Source organism: Peromyscus maniculatus, chromosome 8 (genome assembly GCF_049852395.1).
Source record: "Peromyscus maniculatus bairdii isolate BWxNUB_F1_BW_parent chromosome 8, HU_Pman_BW_mat_3.1, whole genome shotgun sequence".
NCBI lineage: Eukaryota > Metazoa > Chordata > Mammalia > Rodentia > Cricetidae > Peromyscus > Peromyscus maniculatus.
Genome location: NC_134859.1, coordinates 16,489,728 through 16,507,500, shown reverse-complemented (window position 1 = coordinate 16,507,500; position 17,773 = coordinate 16,489,728). Strand labels below are relative to the sequence as shown.

Here is a 17,773-nt window from a genome sequence, read left to right as displayed (position 1 = left end):
GACAGCAAGCTTCCTTCCGGAGGGCAACCTACAGAAAGGGGGACTCCAGGAGGAGCCTCAGAAAAACAGAAGGGCAAGTTCTCCACAGGCTGCAGCTATCAGAACCTGGTACCAGGAAGCGGCCTGCCCTGGTGTTGTGAACTTTCTGAAAGGGGGAGTAAGAGTCTGCAGTGACCTAGAATTCTGGGTGGCTCTTTTTGTTTTGTTTTTTTCAAGACAGGGTTTCTCTGTAGTTTTGGTGCCTGTCCTGGATCTCACTCTGTAGACCAGGCTGGCCTTGAACTCACAGAGATCCTCCTTGCTCTGCCTCCCAAGTGCTGGGATTAAAGGCTGCAAAGGGCCACGTTTTGTTTCAGCACTGAGGATCCCTTCCCTCCCCCCTCCCCCCCACCTCCCGCTGGACTCAGATTCCCTGCCCAGTCCTGCTGACCAAACTAGAGAAGATTTGAAATCTAAACTCTCCAAAGCCCCTTTCCTACCTAGAAGACGACAGCATCCTCTGGTGAAAACTTATAGAGGGCCGGGGCTGACGCTTCCCTAACACACAGAAGAGACCTGGGCTGCAGCTATCCATGCTTAAACAGCCCACTGCTGAAATCTTGGTCACTTCATCCCCAAGGCCTTGTCAGGTCTCTGCCAGTGAGGCCCCAGATCAGAGAAAGCCCAGGTTGGTGGAGCAAGCCCCACTGACTTCTAACTCCAGTGTTTCGGAGCTGACGGAGCTGAGGTGGAGCCTTCTTCCTTTCAAGTGAGATCTGTTTGGTCTTGCATGGGTTGTTTTTTTTTTTTTTTTTTTTGTTTTGTTTTGTTTTGTTTTGGGTTCTTCTTCTTCTTCTTCTTCTTCTTCTTCTTCTTCTTCTTCTTCTTCTTCTTCTTCTTCTTCTTCTTCTTCTTCTTCAATAAGACAAGGGTGCAATTTGCAGTTTTAAGGAGTAGCTAGGCTGGGTGTCCTGTGGCTCAGTGGTAGAGCACTCTCCTAGCCTATGCAAGGGGGGAACCTCCATCCCCAGCACCTCCATGAAATAAAGGAAACAGGACAGACTCTTCAAAGGGGTGTTCTCAGCGGTGAAGGTTTTTATTTGCACGTGTATAACGCATTTCATATGCATCGATCCCTCGGACATTCTAGGATGAAACATTCACGTTTACCCTAACCTGAGTGGTCGTCCAGGACATCAACGAGTGATTTTCCCAGCCATTGACAAGGGCCATTCATACTTTTCTCATTTTCAGTAGCATTATTTTAATTGGCAAATCATAATTTCATATATGTAGAGAGTACAAGGGTACCATGTGATGCTTTGATAAGTGTGTACATGGAGGAACCTTTAGATTAAGCTAATTAACATCCCCACTAGTCTGCCTAACTCTGATCTCTTATATTGGGACATTTGAGATTGACTCTTATTTTGAAAAATTTAATACATCACTCCTTAATTATAACATATTTGATTTGTGTAAAAACATTGTGCATTGCCATATAACCCATAATACACTCGTGATTATTAATGCTGTACACTGAGCCACATTCACACGGCTATGCAGCAGATCTCAAAATGCATTCCTCCCCTCTCCCATCCAAACACAGCCAGGTCCGACCCAGACCCGCCCCGCTTTCTGTCTGAAACCGGAGGTTAGAAAATAGTTCTCAGTGCGGAGTTTCGCAGGGGGGAGAAGCGGATGGGGTGCACACGGCTCACGGGGCAGGTTCCCGACCGCCTCCTCCCGGCTGTTTAGTTCCCCACAAGACCCAAAGCGCCGGTCAAGTCAGGCTGGAGGCTCACTTCCGCAGCGGATCAGCAGAGGACGGACGGATTCTTCAAGAGGGAACGTCCTCTAAGAATCCCCTTCCTAGACACCCCGCCCGTCAGTCTAGGTGGGGGCGGAGAGGAAGGGTTTCCTTGCAGTGTTTGGAACCTGCCTTCACCTGGGGCTGGCGGAAGAATTCCTCCAAAGTTAGAAAGTTCGGCTCCCTAGAAGTTCCCTCTCCCGACCCCTCTCCTCACCGCTGCTCTCCACTCTCTCTTCTCGCTCAATTTTCTCTCTCCCTTCCTTTCTGCCTCTCCATTTTACCATCTCCTTCCCCGCCACCACCACCCCACTCCGGCCCCGGCTCCGCGGCTCCCCGGGTGCTCTGGGACCAGCAACCCCGCAGCAGGGTCGGAGCATCTGCTCCCCGGGGCGGCCCTTTATTAGCCTAGAGAGCCGGAGAGCGGAGAGCGAAAGGCCAAGCAAAGAGAACGCTCTGGCTAGCGCAAGGCCCCGCGACCTCCCATTGAGGAAAATCTGTTGGTGCCGCTCTGCCTGCTGCTCTTCCAGGACCTTTGGGAGCTGAGGAAAGGTGGCTGTCACAGCCATGGAAACAGGAGGAGATGCCCATGAGGACCCAGCCCCAGGATGCTGAAGCCGAGAAAGCAAGAGGGCAGCTCAGGCGCTAGAGCGCCGCCAAAGCCACGTCTTCCTCTTGTGCAGGTCTGAGCCCCCAGGTACAATAGCCCTGTCTCCTGATCCGTCCCTTCTCTGAGCCCCTGGGAAAGACAGAGGAGCAGTGAGGGAAGATGCATGGATCAAAGCCTAAATCAGGAACACACACACACACACACACACACACACACACACACACACACACACACACACACACACTTCCACAGCCTGGCTTCCAGGAGACTGGGGCAGGGGGATTAGGTCCAAGCTAGACCACACATCGAGGCCTCTGCACAGAATCAGGTCCTCCGCTGTTGAGCCGCTGTTAGGCTCCCCAGTCAGTCAGCAGCATTTACTGAGCACCGGAAACCTTCCCAGAACTGTGTCAACTGAGCAGGGGTATCTACCCTCTGATGCCAAGGACTCAGCAGTGTTGTAGAGACAAAATGGCTCCTGATCCCTCCTCTGCTCCCCGCCCACATCTCCAGCTCTATTTCAGCCCGAAGTCATCTCAGGCACCACTCCGGAAAGTCTAAAGAAGGATGTGGAGAGATGGCTCAGAGGTTTAGAGCAAGTACTGTTCCCAGCACCCACATTCGGGCGGCTCATAATCACCTGTAACTCCAGCTGCAGGGAATCTAACCCCCTCCTCTGTGGGCTTCTGTGACCCCCTACACTCATGTGCACACATAATTAAAAATGAAATTAATCATAAAAAAGAAAGAGGGCACAAAGGTTCAACAGGGCCTCTGACCACTTTTCTGTGGCGACTTGCTGTTCGGAGCTCTGGAGATGGGAAAGAGAAACAAATACTCAGGTCAAATGAAGACATTCCAAGTAGAAAGACAGATCACCTGGGGTCACATCCTGCAGCAAGCCTCCAAGCTTTTCTGCCATCAGGGAGAATACTCACAGAAAACCCTGCTATCCAGGATGCCCTTCCGTTAATGCTCATAGTCTTCTGAAAAAGTGTGGCTATTGTCTCATTTTACAGATGAGAACATCAAGGCCCTGGAAGGGCAAACAGCTGTACTCCCCACAAGACATTTCTGCCTGAGTATGAGAGTACCCACAAGACATTTCTGCCTGAGTATGGGTGTACCCACCAGACATTTCTGCCTGTCATTCCCAGACCTCATCCTCCCTCCTCTCAGGTTGATTTGCCTTCTAGAAGTTTTTTTCTGACCTTGGAGAATCCACTGACACTCCCTCTTCTGTCTTCTCAGATGTGATGCCTGGGATAGAAATACGAAGATTGGGCTAGTCTCTAAGGACACCTATCATGGGTTCCTGGTGCTCAAAGCAGGTGAAGAAGCACATGACCTGTGTCCAGTCACAGTCTGCATTCCCCATGGCCCATGGTAAGTACTAACTAGGAACCAAAGCCCTACTGTGTGTGAATATTCCTTTTATAAATTATAAAGTACCATAAAACCTTTAAAAAGACAAACAGGAAAGTGGTAAAGTAATAATAATAATAACAGCATAAAATAAAATGTCAGAGGGTCACTAGCTAATAGAAAAACAGATTTCAAACGTCAGCAAGAAAAGAAGTAACGAGCCTAACAGTTAGAAGATGCAAATAAAAATATCAATGGGTTACAGACACTTAAAAAATGATCAAAATAGCTTGGCAGTGGGGGTGCACACCTTTAATCCCAGAGGCAGGAGGATCTCTGAGTTCGAGGCCAGGCTGGTCTACAGTGTGAGTTCCAGGACAGCCAGGGATACACAGAGAAACCCTGTCTCAAAAATAAAAGAAAATAATAATAATAATAATAATAATAATAATACAAAATTATCAAAATAAAACCCGTGTAGTGGTGCATGCCTTTAATCTCAGGATGCAGAGGCAAGTGGATTTCTGAGTTCAAGGCCAGCCTGGCCTACAAAGCAAGTTCCAGGACAGTCAGAGATACACAGAGAAACCCTGTCTTAAAAAAGAAAAAATAATAATAATAATTAATAATAACTTAGAAAAATCATATGCTGTTTTTGCCTAATATTTGAAAAAAAAGTGTTTAAGAACTACCAACTTGCAGAAAGACTTATTAAACTATGCTCATATTTCACTCATATTCCAAGAGAAGGGGTTGAGAGTTTCTGCTTTTTTTTTTTTTTTTCTGACCTGCAGCCATCACAGATTTTTTTAAATGCATGAGAACGTCTAAGACAGCTCAGCTCTCAGAGTGTGAAGAAGGCACTTGCTGCTAAGCCTGGCTACCTGAGTTTGATTCCTGGGTCCACAAGGGGAGAGATCCAATTCCTGTACCTTGTCTTCTGACCCCCATCCGTGCGCTGCCATGGCATGCACACACAAAACAAATACATTTTAATTTTAAAAATTAAGAACTCATGGAATTTAGGAGCAGGGCATGGCTAGGTGGACTGTTGCTGGGGAGGCAGGCCTTCCATCCTGCCTTACTACCAATCACAAGGAAAACAAAAAACAAAAACAACAACAACAATAACAAAACCAAAAAATCCAGCCTTGGGATTTGAAATCTGCTTAAATTGCTTGGTAGGATTTGACCCATCATCTATACCAAAAAGAAGGACGCAAGGTAATAAATTTAACAGATGGTTGAACAGCACCCCGCCCCCCATTTAAGACAGAGGGAAGATGTTTTAGCAACTCTGAGGAAAGCAAACAGAGCTAGTCCTGGGTTCTGTCTTCAGGACTTTCTTGGGTTGCAGGCCATTGTCCAGAGTCCAAGAAGATATCACAGCCACAGACACCCCAGACACATGGCTAGTAGGGTCACAACTTCAAGGCCAGAAGAAGCATGGTCGCTGGACCAGAGAGTTGTTTTTTTTTTTTTAAAGGGGTAGGGTGGGGGTGTCCAATGCTATTAAGAGAGTTAAAAAAAAAAAAAAAGGAGCCAGGCTACGTGGGGTGGCACACGCCTACAAATTTGAGGCAAGCCTGGTCTACATGCCAGTTCCATGCCAGTCAGAGTTATAGTAAGGCCTGTCTCGAAAACAAGAAAACAAAAACCAAACAACAGTAAAAAGGGTAGGGAGGAGCAGGGAAAAGAAGCTGACACCCGGCAGGCAGCGCAGGCAGCAGGCGGCCAGCAAGCAACTGTGATGTGATACAGTGCCGGGTCACAGCGGGGCGGTTATGCATGATGGTACAGAATCCAGAAAGCTGGAAGAACAGTATTTGAGGAAATACGTACGCTGAACATGATTTAAGCATTTGACAAACTGCGTATTAAAGCATTACATAATATACACAACTGTTATAATTACTGTATCAGATTTTTAAAAAGTTAAAATGGACAATTTTATGAATTAAATAAAAACACACTAATGAAAATAAAAGATAAAAGGTTTAGACAGGCACTTGGACAAATATATTCAAAAAAGTCAATAAGCCTTTGAAAAAAGTCCTCCATTCTCTCTAGTCACTCAAGACAACCTCACCCCTGCCAAAACCGGCTTCAACTTTAGAAACTCATAGTGTACTCATAGCGTTGCTGGGCGGGCGGGAAGCTGCAAGCCTTGAATGCTGTCCGAATGAACAGAGTTCCGTTCAGCTGTGTGAGGGGGGAAACTGTTGAAAATCAACTCAAGCTGAGTCTGTGGACATGCTATGCCCCGGCAATGCTACTCACGGATGTTTACACAATAGAAATGTGCGTGGAAGGTAGGTGCTAGATTCCGCAAAACAAGCACCACAGTTTTGTGACATGCAAGAGACCCAGCAGAACATGAATGGCACAGTTCACGAAATGTCCCTCATCTGAAATGCTTCCCACCAGAGTGACACAGGGCTTGGTTGCCTGGATACTTGATTTCGGGATACTTGCCTAAGTACGGGTTAATAGTGAGACATCTCAGGGCCAGAACTCCAGCGTCAAACAGAATCTGTTTGCTTCCCATACGCACAGCCTCAAAGTCATTTTACGCTGTCTATTATTGTCCTTTTGATATGACTGGCACACATGAGCTCAGGTGTGTGGGTGCAGGGGCTGTTTCAGACGGAGGGCATTTGGGATTTTGGAATTTCAGTCAGGGATGTTCAGCCTGGAATATATTAATACAATGAGAGCAGAAGGGAGTTGATAGTACAGCCTGGCTAAGATCTCGTGAGCAGACATTGCATACATGTTGTGAGACACGTAGTCTCCATCCTGTGTGCTTGGGTATACAATGAATCTCAAAAACAGATGAGAGTAATCTAGGTTGAGAGAGAGAGAGAGAGAGAGAGAGAGAGAGAGAGAGAGAGAGAGAGAGAGAGAGAGAGAGAGAGAGAATTGTGACTACTTGAGGAACGGTTCTGAGTGTTCTGTTTCTTAAGTCAGCCAGGTGGATTAAAGGCATGCCTGGAAGCAGAGGCAGGTGGATCTCTGTGAGTTTGAGGTCAGCCTGGTCTATAAAGCAAGTTCCAGAACAGCCAGGGCAGTTACACAGAGAAACCCTATATCAAAAAACAAAAAAACGAGCAAACAAAAACAAAAAATCACGTGTTCATCACCTGTGTTCAGTTTGGGAAAATTCACAAATCGGTTCATTTTTACTTTATGCACATTGTGTTGTAATAAAAAATAAAAAAAAAAAAAAGCTTCCCGAGAACTACCAGACTGCACAGCCACACTTCTGCGTTCAGAGAAGAGAGGGGCAGAACTGCTGGGCCTGGGAATGTTCTGGGGGTGGAAGAGGTGGAAGAGTGGGTCACAGGGGTGAGGAGCCAACGTTCTTATGCCTCCATCTCCCAGAGATGTTACTCAGAGTTCTTCCCAGGGTCCCCTACCCCAACTCTCCTCCCATCCAGAGAGCTGTTCCCAATCTCCTACTTCCCATATTTTGTTAGGAGGAAAGATGCCCTTCAAGCAAGTGTTTCTTCAAACACTGTCCTACCTAACCGAGCACTCTGTCTACCTGGGGAAATGGCCGTCTGCAGGTCTGTCCAGAAGAGAAGGACCAGTCCATCAGAATAACACCAGAGGTCAGAGATGAAGGTCATGGGTCCCAAATCAGCTTGAGGTGCTCAAGTCTCAGTCGGTGGGGTTTCCACACAGCACAAAGGGCTCGGGACTGCACCAATCTTTTGCTCTTGCTAAGAATCAAGGTCAGCTGGGGCTGGGATAATATGCGCAGGCCCACGGGGAGCCGGCCAACATAAAGATTCAGAAAGGCCTCTACCTCGGCAGGAGGGAGACGGGTGGTGTTTGCCCCGACTTTGTTTCCTTACAGAAACGGGCTATCTTAGGTAAATAAACCCTGATAAATGACGAGCCAAATTTTCCCAAGGCCTAGATTATCCTCAGGCTGTGTTTTGGTGGGTGGTCCTCTTTCAGCAGTTGGAGTAATCCAGAATGATCCTGGGCAATTGGAAGGGAGCAAGCCTGTACTGAAGCCAAGAAGTGATTTCCTGGGCAGTGTGTATGGATGTGAAATAAAGGAGGTTGGATATATACCTGAGGTGGACAAGGCTGGTGGACACCAGTACTGACAGGACATCTGAGAACTTTTATTTTTCTAATTTTATTTTTCTTTATTAAAAAAAAGGGGGCGATAACAGCTGGCTGAATATGGGGGAGGGGATGAAGGAAGGGAACATTAAGGGTGCTTAGATACCCAAGGAGGATTTGGGCCTACCATCCGATCAGGATGCCTAGAAACACTGGGGCACAGGTCAATGGCTGCAGAGACCTGGCCCAAAGATTCCACTAGGACTTACTACTTTAAGAAAAAAAATGGCCAAGCTGTTGCTACTGGTCAAGGTGGTCACTTGTTTCCAAGGCTGGCCTTCCTTTGTTTGCTAAGGTCAGAAAGTAGTCCCACTCCTTTCTCTGCAGGCTGCAAGTGGAGCAGTTGGAGCGAAGGAGAATGGCCGGGTTTTGAGGATCCCCTGAATCTTGGGGCTCAGGAACTGTCCTCTGCCCAACCAAATTCACCCGACTGGCACTCTCTCAAGTCCGGCGGCCACTTCGAAGGATGAGCCGGATTGATTTTGCTCCACACAGACCAACAGCCAACACGCTGTTCTGCTGTTTCGGGACTAGCTCTTAGGCCAGATTCCCCGTGTTCTTGGTTAGAAAACAGACCAGATGCCCCCTTCTGAGTGACAGTGCACACCTCCCCGTCCCAGAACCTTCACCCGCATCTCCTTCAGCAGCATCTCCTCCCTATCCTCCCGGACCTCGAAGGACAACGGAGCCGAGGGGGCAGCGCGTGACCTCGAGCGGAAGGGCCCCCGTCTGGGTCCTAATGCGGGTGGCGTCTCTCTTGACAGGCAGCGTTTGGGGACAACAGCGGGGAAGGGAGATAAGATGACATACCAGAGCAGATTTGGTGTGTGCGCTGATACTCCTGGCCCGACAGGAAACTTGGAGCTATTTAAAAGACCCTATCGATTACTTTATCTTCCCTGGAGGAAAGCTTCTTGCCGAGAGACAAAAGATGTCCCTACCTAAAGATACAAGGCCACACAGCAGAGGGTTTGCACAGGCGACGTGCAAGTAGAGCTCTGAGAGCGCAAAGATGCGTTTACACCGGTCGGAAAATGACTCTGGGTGTCCCACACAGCTAGGCTGGAGGTAGAAGGAGCGAGGGGCAGCGGGGCCACCTCACAGTCCCTGTAAGTTCTGCAAAAGTCCCCGTGCATGTTGTGCACACTAACCGGTGTGCCTCTGAGTCCCGCTCGTTCTCCTCCCAAGTTTACAGGCTCCTTTTAAGGGCTTGAATGTCTGCAGCGTCATGTGCATCCTGAAAGCGTGGCGTGTGACACTGCATTCGTTTAGCGTCTCCATCCCGCTTCTCGCCAACTCGCGGGCGGGCAGAATGCTGTGGCGCACTCTCCGCCGGTGCCCAGTTGCTGCTGAAGCCTGAAGTTCCGAGCCCCCGGCCGCCTGCGGACGCTCAGGGTGGACACTGATGGGACTCAACCGTCCGCAGTCAGGGTTTTTCCCGTGCGACACTTAGCCATCTACCGGTTTATAATCCGCTCGGCCCGCGTGGGAGAAAGCGGCGTTTCCTGCGGGACACCAGCGTACTTTAAGAATCTTAAGACACGACCTGTAAGGAAAGGACGATGCGGAAGAGAAAGGGCTACGATCCTAGGAAGCATCGAACATGTGGTGACCGGTCACTTACAGCCTGATTCCCGCCCACGGGAGACCCCCAGCAGTCCCTGAGGGAGGCGGAGGCTCCGGAGTTGCTGTCTGGGTTTCAACGGCAACGAGCCGGCACAAATTCTTCAACTCCGACCACAGCCCGCGGCGCCCTTGGAGGCCGGGCTCGCCGGCGGCGCTAGAAGTGAAAACCCACGCGTTTCCTGCAGCTACGAGTCCTTGATCTGAGCGCTCAAGCCCAAGAAGTCTGCAGAGACGCCTCCGGGAGCTCCAAGCCGCCGCACTAGCCTGGGTTGGCTCTAAAAAGCACCGTTTTCTCCTCGCCGCATCTTGAATCATTGCCCCACTCCAATGTCACCTGATTTTTCAAATTATCACCTCCTGAGACGGGATCCTGAGGGATCTCCAGAGCTCCACCGCTGCGCGCTGTTGATGCTGTAGCAGTTTGTAGCGGTCAGGGCAGGTGGAAAACAGTGTTACAGGAGCTTGGAGCTGAGGAGAAAGAGGACTAAGATAAGGAAAACCGCTGCAGAGGTCGGGAAGCGGCTCCCATCAGATCCATCAAGTTGAAATCACAGCGAGTGAGTGACCAAAGAGAAACTTCGCTTTGGAAATATCCCCGCCAAATGCGCGAGAAAAAGTGCGCACAGAAAGATATAACAAATTTTGAGTGCCGGCAAAAATATAAAGGAGCCTGCAGAATTTCGAGGGAAAAAAAAAAACGCACATCCTACAATTTGACACATTTTCTATAAGCATACAAACGAATAAAATCTGCAGAGGATGCACTGCTTCAAGTCTGTGGCAGACCTGGACCGACTAACCGGAAGGGTTCATTAAAAACGTCAGCGTTTTCTATATTACTGGGGCCTTCCACGAGCTTTTCCACGTGCCCAGACTCACGGGACAGTATACTTACCACCCTGTTGATTGAATTCCAATTATCATGTCTCAATTAAATGGATCACGGTCAACACTTGACCGGCATACAAGGCCCCTGAGTCCAGTTCCCAGCACTGGACAGAAACAAGTCGACTTTAAAAAATAAAAAAGCCTTGAGTGAGGCGACTGGCATACTAATTCCTCTCTTTTCACATTTGTTGTTTGGTTTTTAAGATGCGGTAACTATTTTTAAAATAAAGATAGTCACCGGTCCGACTGTTTGTTTTATCTATTGCTAAGGAAACCAACCCAGCAGGAACATGGTACAGGCTTCCTCTGCGGGTGTAGGAAACAGCCCAGATTGTTCTCGCTCACAAAATTCTTTGGAAAGAGAGATGTTAACATTCCACTTTGGTTTCTTCGTCTGGATATTTTTCTTTTCTTTTCTTTTCTTTTTTCTCATATGTTTAACCATAAGGAGAAGGACCTAAGTTTTTTTTGGTGGTTCTGTGTGGTGAGCATATCTCCTCTGGGAGCCTAGGACAATGGTGCCAAGCAGCAGAAGGCTTGCAAACACTGTGTCCTGGCTTCTGCAGCTCAATCCGGCTCTAAGCAAAGGCAAAGAGGGAGCCGGTGAGAAAGTAGAATCTGAAAGTGGTGTTCCTGTGGGTTCAAGAAGCCCAAAGTGAGTAGCCTCTGAAGAAACATGACAGGTAGAAGAATCTAGGACTAGTTTCCACCATAAATAAGGGGGACCACGCATGATACATTTCTACTTCCTGTACCCCAAGATAGGGGAGAGTCAGTTCAATCTTTTTTTTTTTTTTAACATTTATTTATTATGTATACAGAAGAGGGTGCCAGATTACAGATGGTTGTGAGCCACCATGTGGGTGCTGGGAATTGAACTCAGGACCTCTGGAAGAGCAGTCGGTGCTCTTAACCTCTGAGCCATCTCTCCAGCTTGAGTCAGTTCAGTCTTGTTATTAAGACTCTAGGTCTAGCTGTGGCTTATCAGGTGCCTAGCGCTACCCACCCACCCACCCAGGGACTGACGGGACAAACAGGCCTAAGCTAGAGGCTTCCAAACTCCTCTTCCAGTCGGGGCAGTACCTGGGTGCGGAGGGAGGGGGGCAGGTAACCACACCCTTCTGGCCAACCTCCTTCCCTCTCAGTAGTGGAAGGCCACCACAGCACCCTCAGGTGCGCTGATAGGTGTTGGCGGTTGTCTGTCAGTGACCCTGCACTCCAGTGTGCCTTCAGGTGGGCTCTTGGGACCGAAGACCACTTCAGGGAAAAGCTAGAGGGCAGCTTTGCTGGAGGGTGGCTGGGATCAGATCCTGCTGGACAACCCCCCCCCCCAACACACACACCCTTCGGAATCCTTTCTGATCCACCAAGAAAAGTTCACTGGACAGCCACTTGGGCTCTCTGCCGAAAACTGCACTCACGTTTGATTGTAAAAATTCCAGGAGAGGAAAAACACATCAATTTACATTTTTAACCGGTGCCTTCTAAGATTCTGGTCCAGATATTTCCACAGCCCTAAAAGTACAAACAAAACCCTGCTTTCCTGGAGTTGCTGTAGTCCAATGCGATGTTTAATTCCAGATGCTTCCCCCAGTCTTCTTCCTTCGAAGCTTCCTTTAACAGTTTGTTGATCCTTAATTAAAAAAAAAATCCATAAAGTACAACAGGGGTGTAGTGGCTCACACCTGTCACCCCAGCATTTAGGAGGCTGGGGCTGGAGGACTGCTGTGAGTTCAAGACCAAGCTTGGCTACAGAACACCAAACAGCAATAAAAAATGGGTAGTGATGGTGGAGGACACATGCAATCTCAGGACTTGACAGGAGATCCAGAGCTCAAGGCCAGCCTCGTGAGACTCTGTCTCAAAATTAATGATTAATTAATAAGTGCTGGTGGCTGGGCGGTGGTGGCGCACGCCTTTAATCCCAGCACACGGGAGGCAGAGGCAGGCGGATCTCTGTGAGTTCGAGGCCAGCCTGGTCTCCAAAGCCAGTTCCAGAAAAGGCGCAAAGCTACACAGAGAAACCCTGTCTCAAAAAACCAAAAAAAAAAAAAAAAAAAAAAAAAAAAAAAAAAAAAAAAAAAGTGCTGGTGATTGGTCTTGGTGGGTAAAAGGTGGCTAGTTGCTAACGTGCCTGAGGATCTGCGTTCATGCAAGGTGAGAGCTAGCTAGCTCCGGTAAGTTGTCTTCTGATACCCCCCCCCATGAACACACACATACATATAAGTTAAATAAATAAATAAGATCCAAACTGTCAGTGTAGCTCCGTGGTGGAGGGCTTGCCTGCACACACAGGGCTCAGGAAGGGAAAGAGTCCACCTGCAGCTTGTTTAGGTATGTGATGTATCACAAAATGTACCCATACTGACAGGTACAAATGGAACTCTTTCTCCCTTATGTCTGCAGTTCTATTGGTATAACATGATTTTTAACCTGTCTCCAAGATAAATATACTGGGTTGTTTTTTAAATATTTTCATTCTTAAAAAAATAAAGTGCAAAGAAAGCATTTTATTTGCATACACGTGTGTATCTGCAAATAGATACTGGAAGTGAAACCATTCCTTCGAAGGGCTTGTGCATTTTACGTGTTGACAGAACCAGACTGCTCCGGAGAGGGTTTTCAATTATTCTTCCACTGAACCACACAGACGGTCGGTCGGTCGGTCCCTGGGCAGAGGCCATCAAACCGGAGTATCAAGCCCAGGCCTCAGGAATGCTAAGCGAGCAAGCCCTCTTCCATTCAACTATGTCCACAGTACAGATCAGTGTGCACTTTTTTTTTCTAATTTTGCTCAACTTCATCATTAGTTGGGAAGCTAGGGATGCCAAATTTTTTACATTTGTCAATCTGATATATAAAGTATTTACCTCTCTGATATAGTTAACATTTGTTTACTTTTTTCCTTTTTATTTACTTTCTTCCCTTTTTTCCAGTAAGTTCCTACTACTCTTGGCCAATTTTCCAAGTGTTCCAATTTTCTTATTGATTTACCAGAACTCTTTCTGTGTATATTATTAAAATTCATAATTTTGTCACGTATTTCTAGCATTTTCTGTCTGGATTATTTTTTCTTTGATTCTATTTATGGTATTTTGGGCAATGTTTTTAATGCCTCATTCACCCTCAAAAATAAGCAAACATTCCAAATGATTATCCTTATCATGAATACCACTTAGAAATCATCATGTGTCTGTTGTGTGCAAGTTCAGGTGCCACGGCACACTTGTGGAGGTCAGATGACACCACGGGTTTCTGAGAATCACACTCAGGCTTGCTCGGGGAGCACTTTTACCCACCTGGTCAGTGTGAGCGAAGGGGTAGAGAAAGTCAGAACAAATACCTCCAAGGGAGTTGACTCTGGGTCAATCTGGAGGCAGGTTGGAGTCCTGACTTCTCTTAGACAGACACACAGTCCTTTACCAGGTGGACTGTGCCTCCCTTCTCTGGCTTTCGATTCTTCCTGGTAATGGGATAACTTTGCACAGACGCCTGAAAACAGCACCCAGGAGGGAAGGCTCTCTGCCTGGCTCCACTGGCCCACAGCCTTGTACCTTGGGGCAATGGAAGTCAAAAACCAGGCTAGCAATCAGGACCTGGACTATGTGGAGTTAGTAATCCCTGATGACCGGAAAGCAGACACTGTGAGCTTAGTAGGAAAGGAAAATCTGGCAACTTTTTTAAAAATCAAGAACTGGGCTACAGCAAGAACAGAATATTACAGGAAACTCAGTTCCCACTGGGGAAGGACAGGATTGAAAACAGAGGGTAAAGAGGAAGGTTTTCCCCCGTCTGTGCAGGCAGGAGTGGACTGGAGAAAGGAAAAAGGCGAAAACACCCAAGAGTGTTTTCACTAATGACTTAGTAAACAAAAACAGCATATCTACGCAACTGAATAGTATTTAGCTGCTACAAAGAAGAAAGTGCTGATTAATGTCAGAGAGTGGAGGAACCTGGGTAACATTCTGCCAAGTGAGAGGTACCAGACAGAAGAGGTCACATATTATATGATTTTGTTTGTATGAACCACTCAGGAGAGGCAGATCCTTAGAGGGGCAAAGTAGATTAGTGGTGGCTGGGGAGAGAAGGGGGGAGGAGGAAGGTTGCAGGTTTCTTTAGAGGGTGATGAAAATGTTCCCAAACTGATTGTGGTGTATGGTGAGTGAATTAAATCTCAATAAGGCAGAGAGGAGAAAAGGACGTAGTTACACCTCAAATCCTCTCTCTCTCTCTCTCTCAACTTTGTGCATTCTCCTTCTATAGGACAGTGTGGCAGTGTGAGCAGGCGACTTTTATTTATTTATTTTTTTATTTTATTTATTTAATTTTTTCCCCATTGACAAACAGGAAAACATGCCCAGCTCTAGAGTCAGCGAAGTAACCCCAATGGCCATCGACGCTTCTAGTCTAAGTAGCCTGGAGCACGTCACTCCCTCCTGTGACCTCATTCTCTTAGCCAGGTAGTCTGGTAAGAGGACCCGCGATGCACCTCTGCGGGTGCTGGCTACAGCAGCAGGGAGGGCTGGGTACTTGCTGCCCGGGGCTTCCCTCGATGCAGAGCCCGGCGGGCCTGCGCGACCTGCGGGAAGGAAGCCCCGGCCAGGCCGGGAGGCGGCCGCTGCTCATCCATCAGCCGGACGAAGAGCAGAGTCGCGCTCTCGGCCCGGCCCTCTGTTTGCTTTCTCGCCAATTATTGCTGCGCCGCGGCCCCTTTGTTGATACAGTAGTCCGAAAAAGTGCTAATGTTCATTTATCAGGGGGCCCGCCGGGGACTCCCTAGAGTTGCGATTCTTCCCAAAATATAAACACGGGGCGAGCGTCCCAGACAGAAACCCCCATCTGTTTCTCCGGCGCGGGCCAAGAGAGCGAGGCGTTGTTGAAGATAAAGCCACGGATAACGCCGCCTGTCTCCAATGGACGTCTCCCCGGCGCATTAATGACATTCCGGGTGATAGTTGCAGCTTATCTTTCAATTAATCATATATACCTTTCGCGGCCGGCGCTGCTGAATGCAGGGAAGAGGGGGGGCGCAGCTTGGGCTGGCCGATCGCTTTTCAATCAATAATAATTTATTTATGCAGAATGCGCTGGAGTTACCCCGGAATTTGACTAATCCTAAAGCACCAAGTCTTTAAAAGGCAAAGAAATAGCCCCGCAGATTTTTCCGCTGTCTCCTCCAGGCTCCTTTTTGTCTCTGCCCCTCTCTGCTGAAAATTGTGTGTTTGGCCAAGTGCTTCACAGCGACTAGGTTGAGCCAGCCGCCCTTGGGGAGAAAGATGCGCCCCTAGGGTCCCAACCATTGTAACTTCTAATATATATATATATAACATTTTATATATATTAATATACATACATATATTCCTTTGGTACTGGCTTGAAGACAGCCAGGACTGAAGCCAAGTTTGGAAAGTGCTCTGGACAGCTCTCTGTGGAAACCCCCACGGGTCACCCCAATTCTATTTTGTCTATTTATCTCACTCTGTTCCACTTCCTCTCCAGAGAGAAAGGCCAGAGTCTTTTCACCAAGGTTGTAGGGGGTGGGAAAGTCACTAATTTTGTTCAAATTAGAAGGGTTTTCTTCCTTTTTCTTGACACATGACCCACAGATCTGTCAGCTCTAGGAGCCCTTATATCCAAAAATAGGTGACAAATCCTCACCATCTTGATTTGCAAAGGAAATGCCCCTCTTCTTCAGAACTATCTTTAAAAAAAAGAAAAGAAACTTAAAACAGGGATCCCCGGATGCAGCCCCGATGTGTAACACCCCCCCCCCCATTAAATGGTAATATTTCAGGCGTCGGCTCGCACTAATCTTTCAAACTGTCATCGCGATCCGCAGGGCCAGCCGATTCACTTAACAGGGCTCCCAGGACCCTCGCCCGAAGCTGTTTTCAGCAAGACATTTAATTGAATCGGATGTGGCTCGTTTGCCAGACATCACCGCCTGGGTGATAGGCATCCCATCTAACCCACAAAAACCAAAAGCAAAGAGGGTCCCCAGCTAGGTTTCTCAGGGCAGTAACTGTAAAGTGACCAGTGCCCCGCAGCAAGATGAAAACACAAAACAAAAAACCCCAGCAAAGTTGCAGATTGACCAAGGAGAACTGGGGTGGGGGGTGGGGGGACAGAAGTTGGTGGTTTTGGGGCCCCCACATCTTTGGAAAGGCTTCCTCTGAAGTTGGAGCTAGCAGTTTCTGAAAACTATGCAGCCCTTGGGTTGAGATCTCATGATGACTGCTCAGTCTGGCGCTAAAGGCTGGAGCCTGGAATTGGGTTTCCTGGGCCGCCTGCTTCACAGTCTGCCTGGAGCTGGGCCCTCCTTTCCCCTCAGCTGAAGGCCCAAGGCCTGGGCGTTTGGGTCTGATGAAAGGCAGGGGAAATCAGGCCTATGCTGGCTTTGGTACCGCCCAGATGGTGTCCTGCTCTCCACCGGTTCACTGTCCTGCAGGGAGGACAGTTTCCATTCTGTACTGACACAATTTTACCCCTCTGGGCTTTGGGCTCATGACTTGGGAGTGGCTTGTTTAGCTAACCTTTGACCCTACACCCCCCACTACCTTTTCTATTCTAAGAGCATCTTCTGGGGTGGCCAACTAGCCCTCCACATCCTTCACCTTCCCTGCCCAAGCTTCTACAGTACCAAGCCTCCCCATACTTTTGATGGGGTAGCGTTTGCCTGGAGACCCTGTGCCTTCTCTTGCTGAGATTATAGCTGCATGAAGATCCAGTCTGCTGTGTGCAGGGGTCTGGGAAGACCCCAGTGTTCCTTAGATCCAAGCTGTTCTCTTAGGACAAGACTTGGACTCCTTAAGCCCTGACAGTTTTCAGACAGAAGCACCGTGGGACTGAAAATGCCCCTCCACCTGCGCTGTGGAGTGGAAGCCTTGGTGGGCCCCCAGGGGCCTGGAGCTAGAAAAGGTCCGGGGATCTTGTTGGTGGCCCAGGAGGAATGGGAAAGGAAGCTGCTGGAGAAGAGGGACAGACATCAGAAGACAGCCCTTCTGGGAGCTGAGCCGAACCTGGGTTGGCTCCCTTGCTGAAGAGTCAGTTCCCTGGTGAATGGTTCTCCCTGGAGAGGCGCTTACCCAAGGCGGTCTACTTCAGGTGGCCACTCCCACCCGCAAGAGCCACTTCACCTTTCCATTCAGCCCGACTTGCTCAGAACCCCTTAGGGCCTGCCTGGACTCCTGGGTTGAGATTGGTCCTGCAGGTCAAATTAAATACCCCCACCCCCAAATTCCTAAACTGGTCTGCTATCTTCATCCCAGGACAACTGTCTCCTTGGAGCTAGCTTCTCTTCCTATGCTCCGTCAGACTTCAGTAATCCGCATTTTAGTAACAGTCTTGATCCCCGT

General features: G+C 48.4%; 1 long non-coding RNA gene across 1 annotated transcript; it reads left to right on the top strand.

Annotated features, from left to right (window-relative positions):
• Window positions 1-3,520: 3,520 nt before the first annotated feature.
• Window positions 3,521-7,920, top strand: LOC121831733 (uncharacterized). The gene is made up of 2 exons (XR_006075279.2): window positions 3,521-3,785; window positions 7,244-7,920. It is a non-coding gene; the product is annotated as an uncharacterized LOC121831733 (long non-coding RNA).
• Window positions 7,921-17,773: the final 9,853 nt, after the last annotated feature.